The following is a 10843-nucleotide window of genomic DNA, read 5'->3' on the forward strand; positions in this document are numbered from 1 at the left end:
TTTTAGGGGGAAAAATTAGTTGTATTGCATAATTTATTTAATTTTTTGTAGCTTTATTGAGATATAATTGACATATAACATTGTGTAAGTTTATGTTGTACAATGTGATGCTTTGATATATAAACCTCCATCACCTCACATAGCAGCCACTTTTTGTGTGTGTATGTATGGAGAGAACTTTTTAGATTTACTCTTAACTTTTCTTTTTCTAACCCTCACCCAAGGATATGTTTTTATTGATTTTAGAGAGAGAGGAAGTAGAGGGGGAAAGAGAGAGAGAGAAACATTGGTTGCCTCCCATCATCACCTGGACCAGGGATCAAACCTGCATCCTAGGTATGTGCCCTGCCCAGGAATTGAACCCACAAACTTTTGGTGTATGGTACGATACTCCAATAAATTGAGCCACCTGGACAGGGCCTCTCTTAGCAACATCCTATATAATAAAAGGCTAATATGCAAAGTGACCGAATGGCGGAATGACCAGTTGCTATGATGCACACTGAACACCAGGGGGCAGATGCTCAATGCAGGAGCTTCCCCTGGTGGCCACTGAGCTCCCACAGGGGGAGTGCTGCTCAGCCAGAAGCCAAGCTCATGGCTGGTGAGTGCACCTGTGGTGGCAGGAGCCTCTCCCACCTCCGCAGCAGCGCTAAGGATGTCCGACTGCTGGTGTAGGCCCACTCTCCATGGGCACATCCCCCAAGGGCTCCCGGACTGTGAGAGGGTGCAGGCCGGGCTGAGGGACCGCCCACCCCACAGTGCACGAATTTTGTGCACTGGGCCTCTAGTTTAATTATATAATACTAGAGGCCTGGTGCACAAAATTTGTGCACGGGGAAAAGTGTGTCCCTCAGCCCAGCCTGCACCCTCTCCAATCTGGGACCCCTCGAGGGATGTCCAACTACCCATTTGGCAGTTGGACATCCCTCTCACAATCTGGGACTGCTGGCTCCCAACTGCTCGCCTGCCTGCCTGCCTTCCTGATTGTCCCTAACTGCTTCTGCCTGCCAGCCTGATCACCCCCTAACCACTCCCCTGCCAGCCTGATTGATGCCTAAGTGCTCCCCTGCCAGCCTGTTTGCCCCTAACTGCCCGCCCCTCCGGGCCTGGTCACCCCTAACTGCTCTCCCCTGCAGGCCTGGTCACCCTTAACTGCCCTCACCTGCACAACTGGTCACCCCTAACTGCCTTCCCTTGCAGGCTTGATCGCCCCCAACTGCCCTCCCTTGCAGGCCTGGTCCCTCTCAACTGCCCTCCCCTGCTGGCCATCTTGTGTCCACATGGGGGCAACCATTTTTGACCACATGGGGGCAGCCATCTTGTGTGTTGGAGTGATAGTCAATTTGCATATTACTCTTTTATTAGATAGGATAGAGGCCTGGTGCATGGGTGGGGGCCGGCTGGTTTGCCCTGAAGGGTGACCCCGGATCAGGGTGGGGGTTCCTTTGGGGCCTATGGAGGTTTGCAGGCTGGCCACGCCCCCTGGGGACCCAAGCAGAGGCCCTGGTATCTGGGATTTATTTATCTTCTATAATTGAAACTCTGTACCCTTGAGTGGAGGCCAGGGCAGGCTGGGGGTAGGGGTGAAGCTTGGCTTCCTTTATCGCCAGGGGCAACGCAAGCCTCCTGCTCTCTCCAGCTCCGTGGCTGCTGCCATTTTTGTTGGGATTTATTTATCTTTTATAACTGAAACTTTGTAGCCTTGAGTGGAGGCCAGGGCTGGCCAGGGCGGGCAGGAAGCTTGACTTCCTCCATCGCTGGGGACAACCCAAGCCTCTGGCTGGCTCCAGCTCTGTGGCTGCCACCATATTTGTTGGGTTAATTTGCATACTCACACCTGATTGGCTGGTGGGCGTGGCTTGTGGGCATAGCAGAGGTACGGTCAATTTGCATGTTTCTCTTTTATTAGATAGGACAGTATTGTTAACTATAGTCATCATGTTGTTCATTAGATTCCAGACCTTTTTTATCTTACACTGGAAGTTTGTACTCTTTGACCACATACCCCTCTCACCCCCTGGCAAGCACCATTTTATGCTCTCTTTCTGTGAATTTGTGTCTTTGTTAATGATTCCACATATGTGAGATCGGTATTTTTCTTATCTGATTTATTTCACTTATTATAATGCCCTAAAGGTTCATTTACGTGGTTGTAAATGGCAGGATTTCCTTCTTTATTATGGCTTAGTAATATCCCAGTGGATATATGTATACCATATTTTCTTTATCCATTAATTTGTCATTGAGCACTTAGGTTGTTTCTGTGTCTTAGCTATTGTAAATAACACTGCAATAAACATGGGGGTACAGATACCTCTTTGAGATAGTGATTTATTTTTCTTTGAATATATCTAGAAGTGAGAATGCTATTACATGGCAATTTTATTTTTTAGTTTCTTGAGGAACCCTCATATCATTTTCCATTGTGGCTACATCAGTTTACATTCTCACCAACAGTGCACAAGGAATCCCTTTCATCCACATCCTTGCCAACACTTATTTGTTGTATTTTTAATAATTGCAATACTGACACATGTGAACTGATTTCACATTGTGGTTTGTATTTGCATTTCTCTGATGATTAGTGATGTTGAGTACCTTTTCATGCACCTGTTGGCCATTTGTATATCTTCTCTGGAAAAATGTCTATTCAAAGATCTCTGTTCATTTTTAATTATCTTTTTTTCTATTGGGTTAGATTAGCTTCTTCTATATTTTGGATATTAATCCCACATCAGATACAAGTTTTGCAAATATTTTCTTATTCCTTGGTTGCCTTTTCAGGTTTTTTTTTTTTTTTTTTTTTTTTTTACTATTTCTTTTGCAGTGCAGAAGGTTTTTAGTTTCATACTAGAGGCCTGGTGCACAAAATTTGTGCATGGAGGGGGTTGCTCAGCCTGGCCTGCACTCTCTCAAATCTAGGACCCTTCAGGGGATGTCCAACTGCTGCTTTAGACCTGATCTCTGTGGATTGGCAGTAAGACATTTCTCTTGCAATCTGGGATGACTGGCTTCTAACCACTCGCCTGCCTGCATGCCTGATCTCCCCTAACCTCTCTGCCTGGCTGACTACCCCTAACCCCTCTGCCTGCTGGCCTTATCACCCCTAACTTGCCCCCCTCCTGGCCTGATAACCCCTACCTTGACCCCTGCCGGCCTGATCGCCCCTACCTTGCCCCCCTGCCTGCCTGATCGTCCCTAATTGCCCTCCCCTGCTGGCCTAATCTTGCCCCTAACTGCCCTCCCCTGCCAGCCTGATCTTGCCCCTAACAGCCTCTGCCTTGGCCCCTACCACCATGGCTTTGTCTGGAAGGAAGTTGGACGTCTGCAAGATGGCCAGTCGACCTGGTCTAATTGGCATATTACCCTTTTATTAGTATAGATACATTATATAGAATAGGATTGCTTCAATGGGAGGGGGAAGCCTTTTTCAGCAGGAGGAGATGCTCTTGGCAGACAAAAACACATAATTCCTATTTCTGGACTGATAGCCAGCCATATGCACCATACTGCCAAACCGGTCATTAAAAAATTGAATTACTTTCTTACACTTACACCAAACAGCTGTTGCCCTTAAAACCCCTCCTCAGCCCCCACCTTAGGTTCTTCCTTCGCAGTTTACCCAGATTAGATTCTGATTGGTCAGTTCCTATTCTAGTCAGCATCAAAAACTCTGCCTCCTAGGCAGCCATTGGCTCCTTGCAGTTCACCCAGATTTGGTTCTGATTGGTCGGTTTCTATGCCAGTCAGCATCTCTGGGCCTGATCATAGAGGCAGGGCTGATCAGCAGCCACCCCAGGCTGCTGGTGAGCGGGCTGAACTGCTGACCTCTGGGAGAGAGAGAGGTCCTTGGCTGCTGGCAAGGCCCGGAGAGAGAAGCATGGTCTGATCACCCTGCTTCTCTCTCCAGGCCTCACCAGCAGCCACTGCCACTGCTCTTCATCCCCACTTTTCTCTCTCTCTCTCTGAGAGGTCAGCAGCTCAGCCCGCTCACCTGCTGTGCACGCAGCCTGGTGTTTGGTTGAGCCTTTGGTTGTTTTGGATGTTACGACCCTGGCTCTTTATATATATAGATAGTCCCACTTGTTATTTCTGTTGATGTTGCTTGTGCTTAAGTGTCATGTTAAAAAAAATAGTTGCCATGACCTATGTCCAGGAGTGTTTTCTTCTAGGAGTTTTGTGGGTTCAGGTCTTACATTAAGTCTTTAACCCATTTCAGGAAGTGTGAAGCCTCCAGCTTTATTCTGCTGTCTAAAGATGGCTTTGGCTATCAGAGTCTTTTGTGATTCCATAGGAAATTTAGTATTTTTTCTGTTTCTATAAAAATAAAATACCACTGGAATTTTTATAGGGATTACTTTGAATCTATAGATGGCCTTGAGAAGTATGGACATGTTAACAAAATTAATTCTTCCAGTCTATGAACATGAGATATCTTTTCATTTAGTTCTGTCATCTTCACTTTTTTTTCATCCCTGACTTATAATTTTCAGTGTACAGATATTTCACGTTCTTGGTTAAATTTATTCATAAATATTTTGTTGTTTTTGTTTTTAAATTTATCTTTATTGTTGTAAGTATTACAGATGTCCTCTTTTTTCTCCCCATTGACCGCCCCCCTGCCTTGGCCTTCACCACCCTATTGTCTGTGTCCATGGGTTATGCATATATGCATGTAAGTTCTTTGATTAATCTCTTCCCCTTTGTAAGGGGTGCTGAAAGTGGAATGAGCTATAATATCATGTTGATGATGTTGCTATTGATGATTGGGTGGTATGGGATGGTGAGGTAAGAATTTATGCAGGCTTATGATAAAAAGAGAGTCAAGATCTTTAGCCTTTTTTTCCCCTGACTTCTCTAATGTCAAGGACAGTGCTTTCTGTTCATTTGGTTATTCCTTCCCTTGTTGGCATCTTAGTTTCAGTGATTTGGATTCTGTCCACTTGGCCAGAGCCTGGTGGTGCTTCCTGGGTGACTTGGCCTCTTTTGATTCCTCACAGCACTATAGACCCCTCTGAAGTCTGGCGTGATTTGCATTTAAACCTGTCTGGTGATTTACTGTTCTCCCTTCACTAGGGAGGCATCTCTGTGGAACCTCCCTAGCCAATCTCTGCATTCCCTCTGAGAGCTCAGTCTGGGTGTGAGAAACCAACACTGACTCAGTGACCTAATTCCCAGGGCAAACCATGCTGTACAATTAAGGTTATTTTGGGGTGGCAGTAGCCCAAATATGTATTGGGCAGCCAGCAAATCACCCGCCACCCAGAGACACAATAGTAAGATCTCCCTCTGCCTCTTGCTTTGGCATATCTCACATACCTCCTCTCTCTCTAAGAGGAGGCTACAAGAGGAAAAATAGAAGTAATTACTTGCTCTCTTTATCCTGTCTCTCCTTCTTTTGCCCTCTTCTGTTCTCTAGTGCTAGCAAAAATATTCCTTTCCATATTCTCTACATTCTAAGAACACTTCATGATCTGAGTTATTCATGCTTATTTGCTGTTATGATAAATTGGGATGGTTGGTGAAAGAATAAAGAAATTTGAAGAACTCTCTTGTAACAGTAATTTTACATCCTGAAGCCTGAATATTATCTTATCTTTTTACTTTGCATTGCTTCTGTGATAGGATCCAGTCTTCTCCCAAGTAATTGGATGTCTTCAATGATCTAGAAATAGCAAAAGAGAAAAATTACATTAAAACTTTCTGTAATGTTACTCTCTAATGGAAGAAATAGGTATGGGCATTGTATTCAGGGAGAGTAACATCTATTCCTTTTTTAGACAGAATAGTTGCTTGATGGGTTGATTTTTTCCCTCCATTTTTAAATCAGCTGGGATAATTTGGGTAAACAATATAGAAATTAAATTTTTTTCTCAAGGAAAGTCTTAATTCTTAGAGTACTGTATTTAGGGAAAAAGAAAAATTTTATCATAATTTTATAATTGTATTCAAGGTTATTTTAAGTTTGGATTTATGCATTATAAAATAGAGAGGAGGAGGAGGAGTATTAATAAGTAGTCTGACTTATTTCACTTAGCATAATGCCCTACTATAAAAGAGGACTATTTGTGATTGTTAAGCCATTTTGTAAAAAGTTGTTGGGCACAGGATATGCACATAGTCTCAAAGTATCACCCCATAGATTATTTATTAAATATAAAAGAAAAGAAAACCAGTAAAATGGAGAAATAGGATAGATATTTCCCAAACCAAGTGACCAAACTTAGCATTATTAGAAATTGTACAAACTGCTACGTGATTTATGTAATATATAATACCATGGGAAATACACAACAATTAGTTTAGTATTTTTTTTTTAGACTCTTTATTAACAGATGAGGCCTACAGACTTATTTCTTCTTGGACATACCCACAGTGCGACCCGGTGTCCTGTGGTCTTGGTGTGCTGGCCTCAAACACGAAGACCCCAGAAGTGGCGCAGCCCTCTGTGGGTCCGAATTTTCTTCAGCCGCTCCAGGTCTTCACGACGCTGCTTGTCCCAACCATTGGCCAGGACCTTGCTGTATTTCCCATCCTTCACATCCTTCTGTCTGTTCAAGAACCAGTCTGGAATCTTGTGCTGGCATGGGTTCTGCATAATGGTGATCACATGTTCCACCTCGTCCTCTGTGGACTCTCCTGCCCTCTTGGTGAGGTCGTGTCTGCTTTCCTCAACACCACATGAGCATATCTTCACCCTACACCCTTAATTGCTGTGATGGCAAAGGCTATTTTCCGCTGCCCACCGATATTGGTGTTGAATAAGTACTCGCAAAATGTGCTGGCACTTCTTAGGAATCACTAGAGACATGACGGCAGCAGTGTGCAGGCCTCCTGTGGAAGAGCATAATATTCTTGCCAAAAACATTGAATCTTAATCTACTCATGAAGAAACAATAGGCGTATCCAGAATTTGGACTATCCTACATGACAACTGTCTTGGACTCTTCAAAAACTATCAATGACCTGAAAGGAAAACAAGGTAGGTGTGTGTGTGTGTGTGTGTGTGTGTGTGTGTGTGTATGGTGAGGAAGTGGTAAGCAAGAGAACCCATCTAGATTAAAGGACACCAGAAGACATGGTAAGTAAATATATGTGGATCTCTTATTTTTGTATCACTTAGTTTTGTGACATAACAACTAGGTATAAAATATCTGTGGCACCTAGTAATAAGCATGTATTTTGTTTATGGGTTTGTGGGTCACTTGGGTAGTGCTGCTCCGTGTGTGGTTATTTCAGAGCACTAACTAAAGGTATAGTTGTTGTTTTTTTGTTTTTGTTTTTGTTTGTTTGTTTTTTTGCTAGGGAAGCTCTTTTCATAGCAATGATAGAAACAAATGGGCAAGCATATTTCAGGGCCTTGCTAACTTTAGACCTTCTAACAGTTCACTGATTGCTCAAAGCCACATGGCTAAGACCAAATGCGAGAGAAGGAAAATGAATGGTTTTGAATACTTGTCTCAGGAAATAAATTTGGATCTTGGATCAATATTAAAGTAGTTACAATAGGCTTAATGGGGTAATTAGTAAATTTAAATAATGACTGTAATAACTGTAATAAGATAGCTTATGTAAAAGTTATATTTCTGGATATGATGTAGATATTGTTATAATTTAGGACTTATCCTAATTCTTAGGAGATACATGTTAATGTTTTGAGGAGTGAAATGTCATTATGGCTAAAACTTACTTTCAGAAAGTTCAGCAGCAACAAAAAATATGTATGTATTTGTCTGTCTCTGTATCTACTTATAAAATGCAAACATGGCAAATATTAGCAATTGGCAATTATAAGTGCAGGGTGTATGAGTGTATATTGTGCTACTCCCTCACACATTTTCTTTATGCTTGAAGTTTTTTAAAATAGAAAAAGTAAGTCAACATGATATCAATAAAATAAATACCTGGATAGAAACTGTGGTGTGCCAGAACTTGTGGGAAATGCTTATGGTCTTAGACTCTGGCAGAGTTTGAGCCAAAACTAAAGATTTCTTAAGTGAGTAAGTCTCCAGTCTGCAAAGAATATTGGATTCCCAACTTAGAGAAGCAAATTGGCCATCCTTTTGGAAGGTTGCACAATATTATTAGGGCTAAGAAACCTTTAGGGGAGTTGTACTAATGGGCAAAATTACTCTATAACTTTGTGGTAATGAATTGTCTCTTTCTTACTTATGCCTGAAGGGGTCTGGAAGCCAAAAGTTCTCCCAACATCTCTAATTTATGGATCTTGGTTTAACAAACTACTTGCTTTTAATTCACTAGATAATCTTAGCACCTACTATTTCACTATTTTTCTAGTCACTTCAGTAGTCTCATCTATAAAATAAGAAAAAAATATATTACAGCCAACTAGAGAAAAGTCAGTAATTTGAGGAGGGAGCACAAAGTGGACAATCAGAAATGTTGCCTTATACTTACAGAAAATTATCAAATGTATATGAAAGTATGTGGATACAAAAAAGTATTTTTTTTTGTGAAAGTTGATGAGCTGATTCTGAAATTTCTATGAAAGAATAAAAGACTGAGAATAGTAAAGACACTTTTGAAAAAGAATAAGAGGACTTGATTCATCAGGTAACAAATCTGTAGTAATTAACATGCTAGAGCATAATCTCAATTGGCAAATTATTAATGGAATTGAATAAAGAGCACTGAAATAGAACCACACACTAATAAAAATTAGATATATAAAAGAGGAATTCTAGATTAGAAGGGGGAAATGACTATACAACAAATTATGCAGAAACTATTGGTTATCTACATGGGAAAAATAAAGTTTCAAAGGTTCCCTACTATATACCACAAAGAAAAATAAATTTTAAGTAGATTAAAGATATACATTCAAAATGCATAGTTTAAAACCCTTAGAAGATATAGGAGCAAATAGTTAGGGAGAAATTTCTGAAATAACTCAAAGGCTACAAATAAAAATGGTAAGATTAATAAATTTAATTGCAGTTAAAATTTCCTTGCCTCAAATGAGACCATTAAAAAGTGAAGAGACAAATGGCACTCCAGGAAAGGATATTTGCAAGGTTTATCCTACAATAATTAGTACCCAGAGCATTGAAAGAACCCTACATTTCAATTTGGGAAACAGCTAAATAGAAAATAGGCAAAAGCTATGAAGATATCATTCATAGCCAGTAAGATAGAGGTAAAAAGGAACAAGTAAATTAACTTCACAGTGAGATATTATTTTACATTCATTTTTGTAAAATTTTTAAAATCCCATTTCATCACTAAATACTAGAACTCTTGATGTGGAGGTAGGGTAGGCAATCTCTGAAGGCTCTGATGGTTTGGAAGAACTGGGGAGCCAAAATCTTCAGGGGCATCTATCTAGCTGTACCCATCATATAGATCAAGGTCTCAAGTTTCTTTGGCCAGTAGTTAGTATAACAGACCTGCCTCAGGTTAGCATTCAGTTATTTTTGAGAGTCTGCAACTCTAAATACTAAATCCTGAGTTTGGTTTTTAGCTTTTTCTGCCCTTTCATGGAAGGGGATAAAGGCCTCTTTGTAAGCTACACAGTAGGCCCTTTATCCTTCATTGTTTTCAATTATAGTTAACCCTTGAACAACGGGGGCTAGGGCCACCAACCTCCATGTAGTGGAAAATCCCCACCTGTAACTACAGTTGGCCCTCCATATAAGTGGATTTCCAGCCAGGGAGTTGACCCTTGAACAACGCAGGTTTGAACTGCATGGATAAATCTGAGTGTAGGTGGACCCACACAGTTCAAACAGTTTACAGTTCAAACAGTTTTGTTCAAGGGTCTACTATAATTGTTAATGACCCTTAGCTTTCATTATCCCTCTGTAGGGCATCAATGCAACTTTGTGATAACCAGTGATTCTATAGTTCTTGTTGGCATGCCCCCCTAACTCCCTTAATTCTCAAATTCCACAACACTAGCCAGGATGGTCCTCTATGATAGAATACTTTTCCAAGTCTCCATTGATAAATGTTTAAGCAATTTGTCCACTGTTTTGTACCATAAACTTCTGGTACTTCATACACCACCTGATTATTGTCAATGAGCAATACAGTCTTAAAACGCATTTTACCATCTGTGTTCTTGGACTATGCTTAGTACCAACTGTGTCTTTGAGTCCTTTGGGCAGTAGATGGAATTAGGATTATAAGAGCTTTATTGGAGGGTAACATCTCTGTGTATTAAAAGGGGAAGGGTCAGGATTGTGCAAGAAAAGGCTCCATGCTGTGAAGCTTACTAATAGTCTGTCTGGACAAACCCAATGAGGAGCTTCAGAGTAAAGACCCATGAGAGGAATCTGACTTTGGGCATGGAGATGGGGTTTGTTCAAGCAAGGACCAACTGGAACCCATGAAAACAAACTGGAAAAGCCCCCCTGTCTGTCTTTCATTGACCTCAAAGTTGCAACTATGGATGGAGCTGGCATCCTTCACTGCAGAGCTGTACACCCAGGACTTGGAGAAGCTGGAGGAGATGTAGTGAGAACTTGAGGCACTGAGAACCCAGCTGCTGTGAAAAGGTGAGCCAGCTCACTGTGTGGATGTGAAGGAGGGCACTCGCCTTGCATTCACTTTTAGAACATCATGGCTGCTGCTTCCCTTCCGCTTTCCAAAACTCTTATGTATTCTCTCTTGTCCAGCCCTCCCCTGGAATCAGACAGGGAAAAGGATGCTGGGAAACATGTTTCCAGTGTAGCTAAGTTGACAGAAGCCAAGTGTGTTTCTTCTTTTCACTTATATTCATTTTCTAATTAAAAATTACACACATTTCTTTTGAAGATTAGAAGCTCTTTAGGAATAGTATCATATCTTAAAAAAAAAGACCTATTGTATCTTCAGTATC

At 41.4% G+C, this 10843-nt stretch overlaps 1 pseudogene across 1 annotated transcript; it reads right to left on the reverse strand.

Annotated features, from left to right (window-relative positions):
- Positions 1 to 6353: 6353 nt before the first annotated feature.
- Positions 6354 to 6814, reverse strand: LOC308233231 (small ribosomal subunit protein uS13-like; annotated as a pseudogene). The gene has a single exon. The product of its transcript is annotated as a small ribosomal subunit protein uS13-like (transcript).
- Between the last annotated feature and the right edge of the window lie 4029 nt (positions 6815 to 10843).

The sequence above is a fragment of the Plecotus auritus genome (genome assembly GCF_963455305.1).
Source record: "Plecotus auritus genome assembly, chromosome: 9".
NCBI classification, from domain to species: Eukaryota; Metazoa; Chordata; class Mammalia; order Chiroptera; family Vespertilionidae; genus Plecotus; species Plecotus auritus.